At 44.0% G+C, this 12,306-nt stretch overlaps 1 protein-coding gene across 2 annotated transcripts in view; it reads right to left on the bottom strand.

The window, feature by feature from the left end:
• The window catches only part of CLBA1 (clathrin binding box of aftiphilin containing 1), a 28,909-nt gene extending 19,226 nt beyond the window's left edge, over positions 1–9,683 (bottom strand). Inside the window, exons 1-2 of one of the 2 annotated variants that reach the window (XM_089680308.1) lie at positions 9,468–9,683; positions 6,008–6,069 (exon numbers count right to left, since the gene is read on the bottom strand). The gene's annotated coding sequence lies outside the window, so the exon portion shown is untranslated. The remainder of the gene's footprint in view (positions 1–6,007; positions 6,070–9,467) is intronic. The other variant, XM_089680307.1, reaches the window with a different exon arrangement.
• Positions 9,684–12,306: the final 2,623 nt, after the last annotated feature.

The following is a 12,306-nucleotide window of genomic DNA, read 5'->3' as shown; positions in this document are numbered from 1 at the left end:
CAGTCAAACATAAACTTGTTCAGTGGGAGCCGAGGAAGGGGCCCTTGTCCTCATCAATATGGGTCATCATCATTGGCTGAGGAGTCTCCTTTAAAACTAACTGAATTTAGATATAGATTTAATTTTTTTTAATGGACACATTCAGGGGCAGACTGACAACTCATGGGGCCCCCGGGCAATAGGGGATCATGGGGCCCCTGTGTCCTCTCCCACACTCAAACCACACCCAAAAAAGCCAATGAAAGGTACCAGGGGCATCTCATGGGGCCCCCTACTGACCCCTGGCCCTCGGGCAGTGCTTGAGTTCCCAAATGGTCAGTCCGTCCCTGGACATATTAATAGATTGGTATTTTTTTTTTATCTCAACCTGAAGTTCAGCTTGAACTACTGTATTTCAGGACTGTAATTTAGTTTTAAAATTAAAAGGTATTCCTTTAATTAAGGAAAACATCACAAAGAAGTAGTCTTGGACTGGAAATTCATCTTACAACAAAGGATACAGTGTATTAAATCTAGAATGGACTTACTATAATTAGAAAATGTTGCAATGTGTGAATGCAAAGGTTCATTATCCCATCATCATGTGTTCAAATGTCATGTTACAAAAAAAATAGATTACTGTCTCAAAACCTGATTATCGAGTGTATGACAGTTTAGAAATTTTCAATTAAAAAAACTACTGAAAGTAAAAAAAACAAACATCCACACACACCACAAGGGGTTTGTCATCAACATTGACTATTTGACCAATATGCCCTCTAAGTCAGTGGTTCTCAAAGGCCACAGCCTCCAGATAGCTACAAATCTCCTAACCTTCCACAGTGCCACCAAATCTCCCATAGTGCCACCCAACCTCCCCTAGTGGCCAACAGTACCCTACAGTCTCCCAGTTTCCTCAGGCCCCTTAGGAACTCTCAGTCCCCACAGTGCCCGCTAACCTTCAACAATGCCCCTCCAAGCTTGCTACAAAGCCTCCAGTCCCTCATGGTGCCCCCAACCGTGCCTCACAACACCCACGAAAACCTCCAATCTCCTGGAGGAACACCCATCCCCCTCCACAGTTGCCCTCCACTTCCCCCAGAAACCTCACCCTTTACAGGGCTGCCAAGTCTGCTGAAGAGTTCCCTAACCCTTCCAGAACTTTCGTACCCCCCCCCCCCCCCCAAGTAACACCCAGCCCCATCCAGAGCCTACCAGAATTTCAATACATTTTATGTATTCCCATACTTTTATTGTATAAGTATGACCTTTTTTCCACTGGGCCCTGGTCTCAATAAGGTTGAGAACCAAGGCGCCTACTTGTTCAAAAAGAACAAACATTTTCAGGGCAGTACACACAGTAAATTTTTCTACTGGAGGCAGGCCTTTGTTTGCATTATATGCAGAGCCCCCACCATTTCTAATCTATAGCCTGCAGAGAACAAAAATTGCCTAGCAAATCCAGGGCTGTCCTGCTGTGATCCATTGAGCCACTGCCACAGTCCCCGTTTGGTGCCACCATCTTCTTGATGTCATCTCTGTTCTGCAGTCAGCCCTTCCCATGATGCACCACCAGATCTACCCGCAGGCTGCTTTTTGTCCCTGTTCCTGAAGCCCTCTGAGATATGTGACATGGATATCCCAGAAAGCTGCATGAGCAGGGACACATCATTCTTGCTCAAGCAAGAGTGGTGGTGGGGCAGGGCTGGACAAAAAAAAATGTAAAAAAACCAAACAAAATGTGCTTTATATTGCTTTGGTGGAGTGCAGGGAGCTAAAGTAAATTGGAAGTAAAGGTCCCTTTAAACAAAAAGTGAGACTGTTGCATCCCTCTTAAGGCTCACCATACACATAATAATCTGACTATACAAATTTGTTTCCAATCAAGAAAGCATTTGCAGTACACACTTGTTGGTAGATCTAAAGGAGATTGCACAGATTGTACCGTGTATGGTGAGCCTAAGCTGTATGACTAGCTTCAAGGCATCAGAAACATTAAACAGATGGTGCCTGATGTCCAGTGGTTGGACAAAATTATAGAAACACCAGGTAAAAGAATGAAATAATTACCTAATATGGTGTTGGACGTTTTGCATCCAAGACGGCCTGAATTCTCCTGGGACTTGACAAATATAAGTCTTGGATGGCGGATAATGGAATTTGATATCATTCTTCATGCAAAAAGTGTCCCAGTTCTCACAGAGATGCCAAAACGCGGAAAACGAGTCTGATCCTTGTTCTCCAAAATTGTCCATAGTGGCTCTAGGTTATTGAGGTCCGGCAACTGCGATGCCCAGGGAAGGTGTGAGACCTTGTCTGCAAGCTTGTCAAATCACAATTTAACGAGTTCACGATTTATGGGTGTTACATCACTCTCTCCTCTTCTGAGCATTAATATCAATCACTAGTGGTTTGGCAATTGCAGCTCACCTGTGAATGTTTTGATTATGGAGTTCCCTCCACACAATTTTTGTGGACACGTGCTTTGGAAGACTGGGATTGAGCACTGCAGTCACCTTTGCAGCAGTTTTCTTATTCCAGGTTACAATCCTGCACAATGTCGTTTTGTCTCTTTCGGTCAGTTGACCATGTGGACCGCGCTTATGCTTATCAGACGACGGTTTCCCAGAAACTGTATATGCCGTCATAACCATTTATTCTGGACCTCGCAGCACGGCAAATAAATTGGTAACTTCAGTCACAGAAGCACCAGCTAAGCGGCACCAACAATTTGCCCTCTTTGAAGTTCAGTAAGCTCTGACATGACTCTGTAATACCAGCAGCACACGTAGAGAGGCTTCCTACCCGTTAGCTAGGTGTCTCATCATACAGCCAAAGCAAAAGAATGTTACATCACTTCCGTTTGCAATTCATAATGTCACTTTTACATCTGTAAATCATGTAGCATTTCCATATTTTTGTCCAACCTCTATCCATTATGGCTTAATTTGCCTAGCAACATACAAATTACAAAATTGTAGTTTTGACACTTTTGTGATGTTTGTAAGCATGGAATTTTTGCTTAGGGCAAAACAAGCCCTTTTACCGCTATCCAATCCCTAAAGTCAGAAAAAGCTAAAGTCATAAATACTTAATTGCAACAAGGAGATTTCTGAAAAAAAAAAAAAAATTCTGATAGTTGGTCACCTGACCACATGCCTAGACATTTATTTGCAGGCTCGGTCAGATTGGGTGCTTCTCCTGTTAATCAAAGGTCACGTTACAAATTTCTGCTGCAGGTATGGATCATCCAGTTTAAACTCTCATTTTTAAAATGATAAAGGACTGGGGTGGGCAGGGTAGTGGAAAGTTTTATTTTGACTATATGTACAGCAAGTTCAGTCATATCCGGCTCTCAGCTATTTTACGGGCCCGCCATTTGAGCACCATGTCTCACATGCTTAAAAGCCTTTTTATGGTTGTCTCTGCCATATTCGTGTGGGACTATCCCACAGTTGCTTATTGCATTTACACAAGTATAGGATTACTCTTCTTTGATTATTGGTCGAAGTTTGCATTATTCCACAACCCTTTCTAAGCAGGGGCAGACTGACCATTTGGAAACTCGGGCACTGCCCGAGGGCCTGGGGTCAGTAGGGGGCCCTATGAGATGCCCCTAGTACCTTTTTCATAGGCTTGAGTTTGGGCAAGGACACAGGGGCTCCATGATCCCCTATTGCCTGGGGGCCCCATGAGTTGTCAGTCCACCCCTTTTTCCAACTGCTCATCTTGAGACTGACATGCAGAAGGTGATAACACATGTGCATAGCCAATCTGTACACACATACTTGAGCTAATTTAGTCAGGAGCCAGTTAACCTACCATCATGCTTCTGAAGTATGGAAGGAAACCCAGAGTACATGGAGGCAAGCACAGGGAGAACATGCAAACTCTATCCAGATACGGGTTGTTTTAATCAAAATAAAGAGTGCAAAATCTGGTGCAGCTCTGCATAGAAACCAATCAGCTTCCAGGTTTTATTGTCAATCCTTAATTGAACAAGTTGAAGTTAGAAGCTGATTGGCTACCATGCACAGCTGCACCTGATTTTGCACTCTCCAGTTTTAGTAAATCAACTGCAGAGTGTCCTGGCCAAAATTTGAACCAAGGAACCCAGGAGGCTTTTCTATTTTATTGTACTTTTGACTGTTTTGCTTTTTCTTTATTACTTTGTATGTTCATACAAAAAATATAATAAAATCTCAGTAAAGAACCCAGTTCTGCAAGTGCTAACCACCAAGCTACTGTTTCAACCTATGGCTACACTTAAAATCAAAAAAGTGTGTTGATGGCCAGAAGTACATAATAAACATCATAACATATACATTGTAAAATGCTATTAAAAATATACAGACACTACTTCCGCAGAATGGATTTCTCCTTCGAATGAAAATAAGGATTATTTTGTGTTTACATATTTGGCAGAGATATGAAAACTCTGCAACAATGCGGGTGTTTCTACCTTCCCTAGCATTCTTCACGGTAGCTCATCCAGCTACATGACTATGCTCTTTCTTATAAAGAATAGAATGTCGCTCTCAGCGTTAGCCAAAGCCAGAGAATTGCTTGGCAACCCGCAAGCAGCTCCACGGCACAGGAGAGTCTCCCACCAGGGAGTTGTCAGCAGCTGAGCATAAGCCGGGTCACTGCTACATGGCTCCTCGCTCTAACCGGACCCATTATTGTTCTTCAGGCACAATTCTATAGACTTCTCTTTCTTTGTCCCATCTTTTGAAATTCATGACGCAGTTCATTATATTCATCTTATCCCTTAGGCTGGCAGTTTAAGATTTAACCCTATCCAACAGCAGACAATATCCTGTATAAAATGTACTAGTTTCAGGAATTCAGTTCAGAACTAAAATTACCATAATCGCCACCACAGTATGGTAAAATTATCAAAAATTTACAGCGATCTCCATGAAAAAAAGGACCAATGTGGCATCCAGTCCCTGAAATTCTACATGGAAGTAGAAATCAAGGCAGATTATTAAAAAAAAAAAAAAAAAAAAAAAAAAAAAGAAGAGGTCCACCGTAAAAAACACTCCAAAAAACAAACAACAGTTGATAGTACCATTATGGGCTAAAAAAACTAATTTCATATAAAATCCTTAAAAAATGTATTTCTCTTCTTTCGATTGCAATGTCAGGATGCACACATGTATTACAATACATACAGTTTTTCCTGAACGAAAACCATATTCTCAGAATTTTAATTCAAGAACATCTTGATATTCTGCTCCTTTTATTTAATGTGCTACTATGGTCAAAATCATTATCAATATTAATCTCAATGACCATTTTGGCCCCATTAACTATTATAACAAAATAAAAGGAATGTTCAGAAATTTTTTTTGTTAATGAAATCCTACTGGTGACTGGTCAGCTTTAGTCATTAGAAAATGAAAGCATTTTACATTCAGCTAGCACAAGTACCGGTCTCTGCCTTGGTATCAGCTTCCTGTAATGACCTGCGCAGGCTGGGAGGAGAAGCAGTACTCTCAGCCAATCAGGGTCCTGTGTGCCAACAGCCATCGAGTAAAACAGGAATGGCCTCATGAGTGTATGCTGTACTTTCATCATCCAGTAACAGGCTGGGGCTGGTCTTGGACCAGGATGGATTACTTTACTGCAGTGAGAAGGGGTCCAGGACCTGGCTGTGCTGCTTGGCAGGGTGCCAAGATCACAAGACCGACTATACAGACTTAAGGGGGTAAGTACTCTGGCAGATCAAGTAACATATATCATGTTTGGTTGGAGTTCAAATGGTTCTAAAGCCTAAATATTTCAAGGAATACATTAAGGTATATAATGTTAAGGCTGTAGTATCCTAACTCACCCCCCATATACTTACCTGAGCCTGATCTGGATCCAGCACTGTGCCCATCTACAGTGGCTCTCTTGCCTCACTTTCTGCTTTCACAAACTTTTATGAGGCATTGGGAGACACTAGCTCCCATTGCTGTCACATCCAGGGACGAGGAAGTGGAGCTGAGCCTTGCAAATAGCTTGCTCTAGGGGTACTTACATTAGAAGATGAGGAGCCAGGAGTTCCGGCTGGGGATGTGAAGCGAGGAGGTAAGTATAAACCTATTTTGTTTAAAAAAAAAAAAAAAAATAGAATTTACAATCACTTTCAGCTTTAACAATGTATAGTTAATCCTCTCTCAAAGCAAATTTTCCCGATGGCATTTCTCAGGGCGCGTTTTTTTAAGAGCAACAATGGTGAACCATGCCTGAGCAATGTGTGCGGAAATGTCCACTTGTCCTTATAAGCAATGGTCACTGAGCCTCCAAAGCTTCCCGTCTGGACATTGAACAAGTGTTGTCACATTGATGAGGTCATCATTCTGCTCTTTCCTCTGGGACATGCAATAAAACCTGACCTGGCCCTACCATTTGTGTCCCATTTTGGAGATTTCCCTACACTTCCTGTCCCATAGCCAAACAGGAAATCCCTGCAAATTAAGGAAATTCCTTGGAGACCCCCGGGTCTTCATTGGAAGAGTTCCCCTCTATTACTTTTATGGGGACAACCCAAAATTTGGGATATTGGGAAGTTACTTTCACTTTCAATGATAATGGTAAACAGGATAATTAGAGAGGGGGAATCTCCCAAATCGGGACACAGACTGCAATAAAAACTTACAGGTGGTCTAACCCATCTCCACTCTATCTAGATAATAACAAAAAAAGTTTTGCCGTTAGTTATACTTTAAAACTCATTTATTAATTATTTTATAAAACCTGAATAGTTATATCTGCCTAGAGCTCAGGTGAATAATGTATTAATTAAAGCAATGTAAAGTGCTTAGATTACATCCAGTACTAAGGGAGACCCTTTTATGTTAGTTTCCTTGCTGTCTTTGGCCCCAGTATTCTCTGAATCACTGACAACCAGGAAAAACTCAGAACTTTTGATCTGCAGATTTTTTTTCCGGGTCGGTAGGCCATTGGATCAGCATAGCAGGTAGGCTACAAGTAGTTTCCAAATGAAAGCTGAGATTGCAACCTACATATTTACTCCATAAAAGTTTAATTTAAGCAACAGCCTTTGGTCCAAAATCATATATTTTCAGATTAAAAAAAAAAAAAAAACACCTGTTGATCCTGCCAGAAATTTTGTTATCTGCCCTGCCCAGTTTTACCTTTGTGAGCTACAGAACTTAAGCTGGCCATAGACGGTTTGAATCTCAGCTGGTTCAGCAGGGACCAACCGAGATTCAAACCATCTATGGCCAGGCTGAATGTACCCAAGTTGATCAATCAACTTGGGTACAAGCAGCCTGTCGGATTTTACATGCGACTATTGCTAGTAGCTGTTAAAGCTGCTAGCAGAAATCGCTGTGTTCTCTCGGCGGGGAATGCAGGGAGAAAGCAGTGGCTCCATGGGAGGGAATTGAATGACTGTCTTCTTTGCAACCCGTGGTTGCAGGAAAGAAAATTGCCTCGTCTATGACGGGCTTTATTCTTCTTATGCAGATGAGAGGTTGATATGTCCTGTCTTAGGCCCCATTCACACTTACGAATGGGCCATTACCGATTACAAGCAGGAGATCCAGTGGGGATTCCCGGTGGTTTGCTGTGGGCAGCAGCCCAATTGAAAGCAATGGGAGCCTCAGGCAAGCCATAGATTAATCAATTTTCTTTCTTTCCACCTTCCTGACCAGGGAACACACTGATTATTGCTAGCAGCTATAGCTGCAGGCAGTAGTCGCATGCTAAAAATGTGACAGGCTGGTACAATTAGCCTGCCCATACATGGATTAAATCTCAGCCGATCCCTGCTAAACCGGCTGAGATTCTATCCTTCTATGGCCGAATTAACAGCTCTTTCAGGTAATTGTGGCCACTTGTCTTTACAGTAATTGCTCATTACATGATCAGTCAAGTGTGAATGGGGCATTAGTGTGATAAAACTGCTCCTCCACTTATACAGTCCAGTGAGCGAGCCTTGTCACCCTTGTGCGCTACTGACAGTCCAGTGAGCGAGCCTTGTCACCCTAGTGCGCTACTGACAGTCCAGTGAGCGAGCCTTGTCACCCTAGTGCGCTACTGACAGTCCAGTGAGCGAGCCTTGTCACCCTAGTGCGCCACTGACAGTCTAGTGAGCGAGCCTTGTCACCCTAGTGCGCCACTGACAGTCCAGTGAGCGAGCCTTGTCACCCTAGTGCGCCACTGACAGTCCAGTGAGCGAGCCTTGTCACCCTAGTGCGCCACTGACAGTCCAGTGAGGGAGCCTTGTCACCCTAGTGCGCCACTGACAGTCCAGTGAGGGAGCCTTGTCACCCTAGTGCGCCTCTGACAGTCCAGTGAGCGAGCCTTGTCACCCTAGTGCACCTCTGACAGTCCAGTGAGCGAGCCTTGTCACCCTAGTGCGCCTCTGACAGTCCAGTGAGCAAGCCTTGTCACCCTAGTGCGCCACTGACAGTCCAGTGAGCGAGCCTTGTCACTCTAGTGCGCCACTGACAGTCCAGTGAGCGAGCCTTGTCACCCTAGTGCGCTACTGACAGTCCAGTGAGCGAGCCTTGTCACCCTAGTGCGCTACTGACAGTCCAGTGAGCGAGCCTTGTCACCCTAGTGCGCTACTGACAGTCCAGTGAGCGAGCCTTGTCACCCTAGTGCGCTACTGACAGTCCAGTGAGCGAGCCTTGCCACCCTAAGACAAGAAGTGTGTTACTGACAGTATCAAGTAAAATGAAAATGAGAAAAAAAAAGCTGAACCTTTTTCATCACTGAGCCTGTAGAACGTTATATACATCAATTATAAAAGCAATTGTGAAAAGTAGTCATAGAGAACAAGGTCATCCAAGCTTGTGGATTCCAACCAAGTTGGGGAACGATTGTGTGTCCAAGAGCATAGACTGCTGGCCAGCTTCAAATGTAGATTTAAGCTGGCCATTCACTGAGTGAATCTCAGTTACTAATAAACCTGCTAATAAAATGTGATCAGTGGGTGGCCCTACTGGCACCACTCCATCTACCACCCATCTCAAAATTCAAAGGACCCAGGTGGAAAAGTCTCAGCCAAACAGCACCTCTATCCAATCAGATTCGGGCACTGTTTATATATTCTCAAATCCAGCAGCACTGGCTCTTAGACACAGCCTACCAGAGGGATTTGTCATGGATGGGAGAATCAGTTTGCTTTGTTTGGCCCACTGCTGAACTTCAGAAGTGTATGGCCAGCTTTAGAACCTAGTCCAGACAGTAGATAAGCTAGCAGCCAACCACCACAGCAGTAACATGCTCAGAGTACCTGCAGCTCCGAATGTCATCTCTGCTGTACATCACTACTCGTCTTTCTACTGGATTGCTATGCAAACCTGCTAAATATTTATTTTTATGCACGACAAATATCTAATTTTAGCTGACATCACAAACTATGAGCAATCAGCGAGTTTTATTGTTCTGAGCTCCTTGATTTCCTGCTGCATTGTTCTCTCATTTCTATTGCCATCCACATAGAATAAAATCGCATTTCTCACCTTTGTGGTTGTGCTGGGCAGCCTCTGTGTACCAAGCTCGTAGCTAAGACAGGCAGTTATGACTTGACTTCCTCTTGGCTGCCTGAACTCTCCTGTGCAGGTCAGAGAGGTGTGACTGCGTCTCCAGGCAGGTGGAGTCTTTCTTTGACTTCACAGAGGAATACCTCCCATGCAATGTAGGTTAATGACTGCACGCCCAGGGATTTTTTTTTTCTCTTGTTTCCTCACTAAGCCTGTTTTTAACCTGCAGTAAGCCAGAGAGAAAATGTGACGATAGAGAGAACAGATGCTTTGGTGACATCGTGAGATCTTGTAGAAGTGTAATCCCCTCTAAAAAGATCAGGATTTGTTTGGAAGATCAGGAATAAAAATCTAGAGGGTTTTAAGAGCCCGTATAGATGTACTTGTGATGCCGCCTGCAGACATTAGAGCAACCATTCTCAACCTTTTTAACATGGAGGAACCCTTCAAATATCTTTCAGCTCTTGGGGAACCCCTATCAATAATAAATCTACCTATAGCTTATTATCAATAATAATATCGTGAGATCTTGTGGAAGTGTAATCCCCTCTAAAAAGATAAGGATTTGTTTGGAAGATCAGGAATAAATATCTAGAGGGTTTTAAGAGCCCGTATAGATGTACGTGTGATGCTGCCTGCAGACATTAGAGCAACCTTTCTCAACATTTTTAACATGGAGGAACCCTTCAAATATCTTTCAGGTCTTGGGGAACCCCTATCAATAATAAATGTACCTATAGCTGACAGGCTGGTGGCCAACCTGTGGCCTGGGGGGGTGCATGCAGCCCTTTTGTGCTTATTGTGCAGCCCTCAGGGCCCTGGTAATTGTGGAAATCAGTTAAGGAGAAATATTCTTAAATAGATTAAACTACAAGCACACAAAAGTAACAGCAGCCAGTCCATTCAGAAATAGTTATTAATGTCCATCACAATGGTAATAGGCAGTGGGCTGTGTAATGGTTCCTGCAAGCTCCTCGTAAAGATCGGGGTCGATTGCCCCAGCCCAGGGGCGGACTGACCATTTGGAAACTCAGGGAACTGCCCAAGGGCCTGGGGTCAGTAGGGGGCCCCATGAGATGCCCCTGGTATCTTTTTCATAGGCTTTTTTGAGTTTGGGCAAGGACACAGGGGCCCCATGATCCCCTATTGCCCGGGGGTCCCATGATTTGTCAGTCCGCCCCTGCCCCAGCCCATGCAAAAGCAGATTAAACAGGAGCGCAGGATCTGATTCAGGCTAGGTTCACATCTACACATTCCTTTCGTTCTACGTTTTGCACAGGCACGAGGGCCCATTCATTTGAATGGACTCCCGTGACCCGGGACACGCAGGGAATAAGTCCCTGCACTTCTTTGGAAAAAGCAGCCCGCACAGGAAACTCGGTTCACAGTGCGGTTGCGATTTCCAGTGTGGGTGGCGTGACATTAGAATTAATGGCACCCGCCCGCAGGTCCAACATTTTTCTGTCGAGTGGTGCAGCTGCACAGATTTTTGTGTGGATCCGCAGCAGCACCACCCACACAGATGTGAACCAGGGGTAAAACACTGGGGGGATTTACTAAAGTTGGAGCACTCAGAATCTGGTGCAGCTGTGAATGGCAGCCAATCAGCTCCTAACTTCAGCTCGCTCAATTAAGCTTTGACTATGAAATCTGGAAACTGATTGGTTTTGATGCAGAGCTGCACCAAATTTTGCACTCTCTAGTTTTAGTAAATAACCCCCATTGCATCCATTTATTTGCAAAGTAACAATAGCACACTCATATTCAGAGGACTGGTATTCGGGACAGATGAGTACTACACAGAAGTGCACTTGGCTTGGTGAATGATGACAGAGCGAGAGAGACATCCCAGTGGTTGGCAGTGGTTGGCCAGTGGTTGGCCAGTGGTTGGCAGAGCCCACTTGCACCACTGACTCAAAACAGCATTACCTGCTGCCATATGCTCTTCTGGCTAAACTGTGTGTCACATAGGGAGGTGCCAACGCGTTTCAAGGGGGGAGGCTTATGAAAAAGGACACCTCCTTGAAATGCTTTGCTGCCCCCCGTATAATGCACGGTTCAATCAGTGGAGCCTATATTGATGCTATGTGGGAAATGCACAGGAATTGCTGCATTTTCTGCACAACAATCGTACTGTGTTCATGCAATCTGCTGCAGGTGTCAATTAAAGGTTACTGATACCCCAAAAGCAGGTCACAGAATGCAGTGCATTTGCCTAAATTGGATCGCACGGGTATGAACACCCATGCGATCCGATTTCAGTGCAGTAAAAATAAAAAAGTGCCTGGGTTTTTTTGTCTGGATGCTGTGCGATTTGAGCCATACAAAATGATGGGCTCAAAACACACCACACAGAATCGCATGTGATTTGCACCGAAATGCGGTGTGATTCCTGTGCGAATCACATGCGATGTGACGGTGTGAATCGGGGCTAAAAGATAAGTTCACCTTTGGATTATATTACATGTTCCATCCATTTTAAGGGTGGAACATGTAACATGTTTCAGCATCTACACCCTGCACCCCTGACCCCCTCATGACAAGAGGTAGGGGATATTCTCCCAACACCCACTGTCACAATTTAACCACTTGCCTACTGAGCACTTATACCCCCTTCCTTACCAGGCCAATTTTCAGCTTTCAGCGCTGTCACACTTTGAATGACAATTGCGCGGTCATTCAACATTATACCCATATGACATTTTTATAATTTGTTTCTCACAAATAGAGCTTTCTTTTGGTAGTTTTTACTTGCCACTGGGTGTTTACTTTTTGCGCTATAAGCAAAAAATTTGAAAAAAAAGAGTCTTTGTTTCTA

The sequence above is a fragment of the Staurois parvus genome, unplaced genomic scaffold (genome assembly GCF_062004578.1).
Source record: "Staurois parvus isolate SC_StPar_1 unplaced genomic scaffold, SC_StPar_1.0 ptg000239l, whole genome shotgun sequence".
In the NCBI taxonomy this organism is placed as follows: Eukaryota; Metazoa; Chordata; class Amphibia; order Anura; family Ranidae; genus Staurois; species Staurois parvus.
Note: the sequence above shows the minus strand (reverse complement) of the source record. Positions and strands in the feature narration are given on the sequence as shown.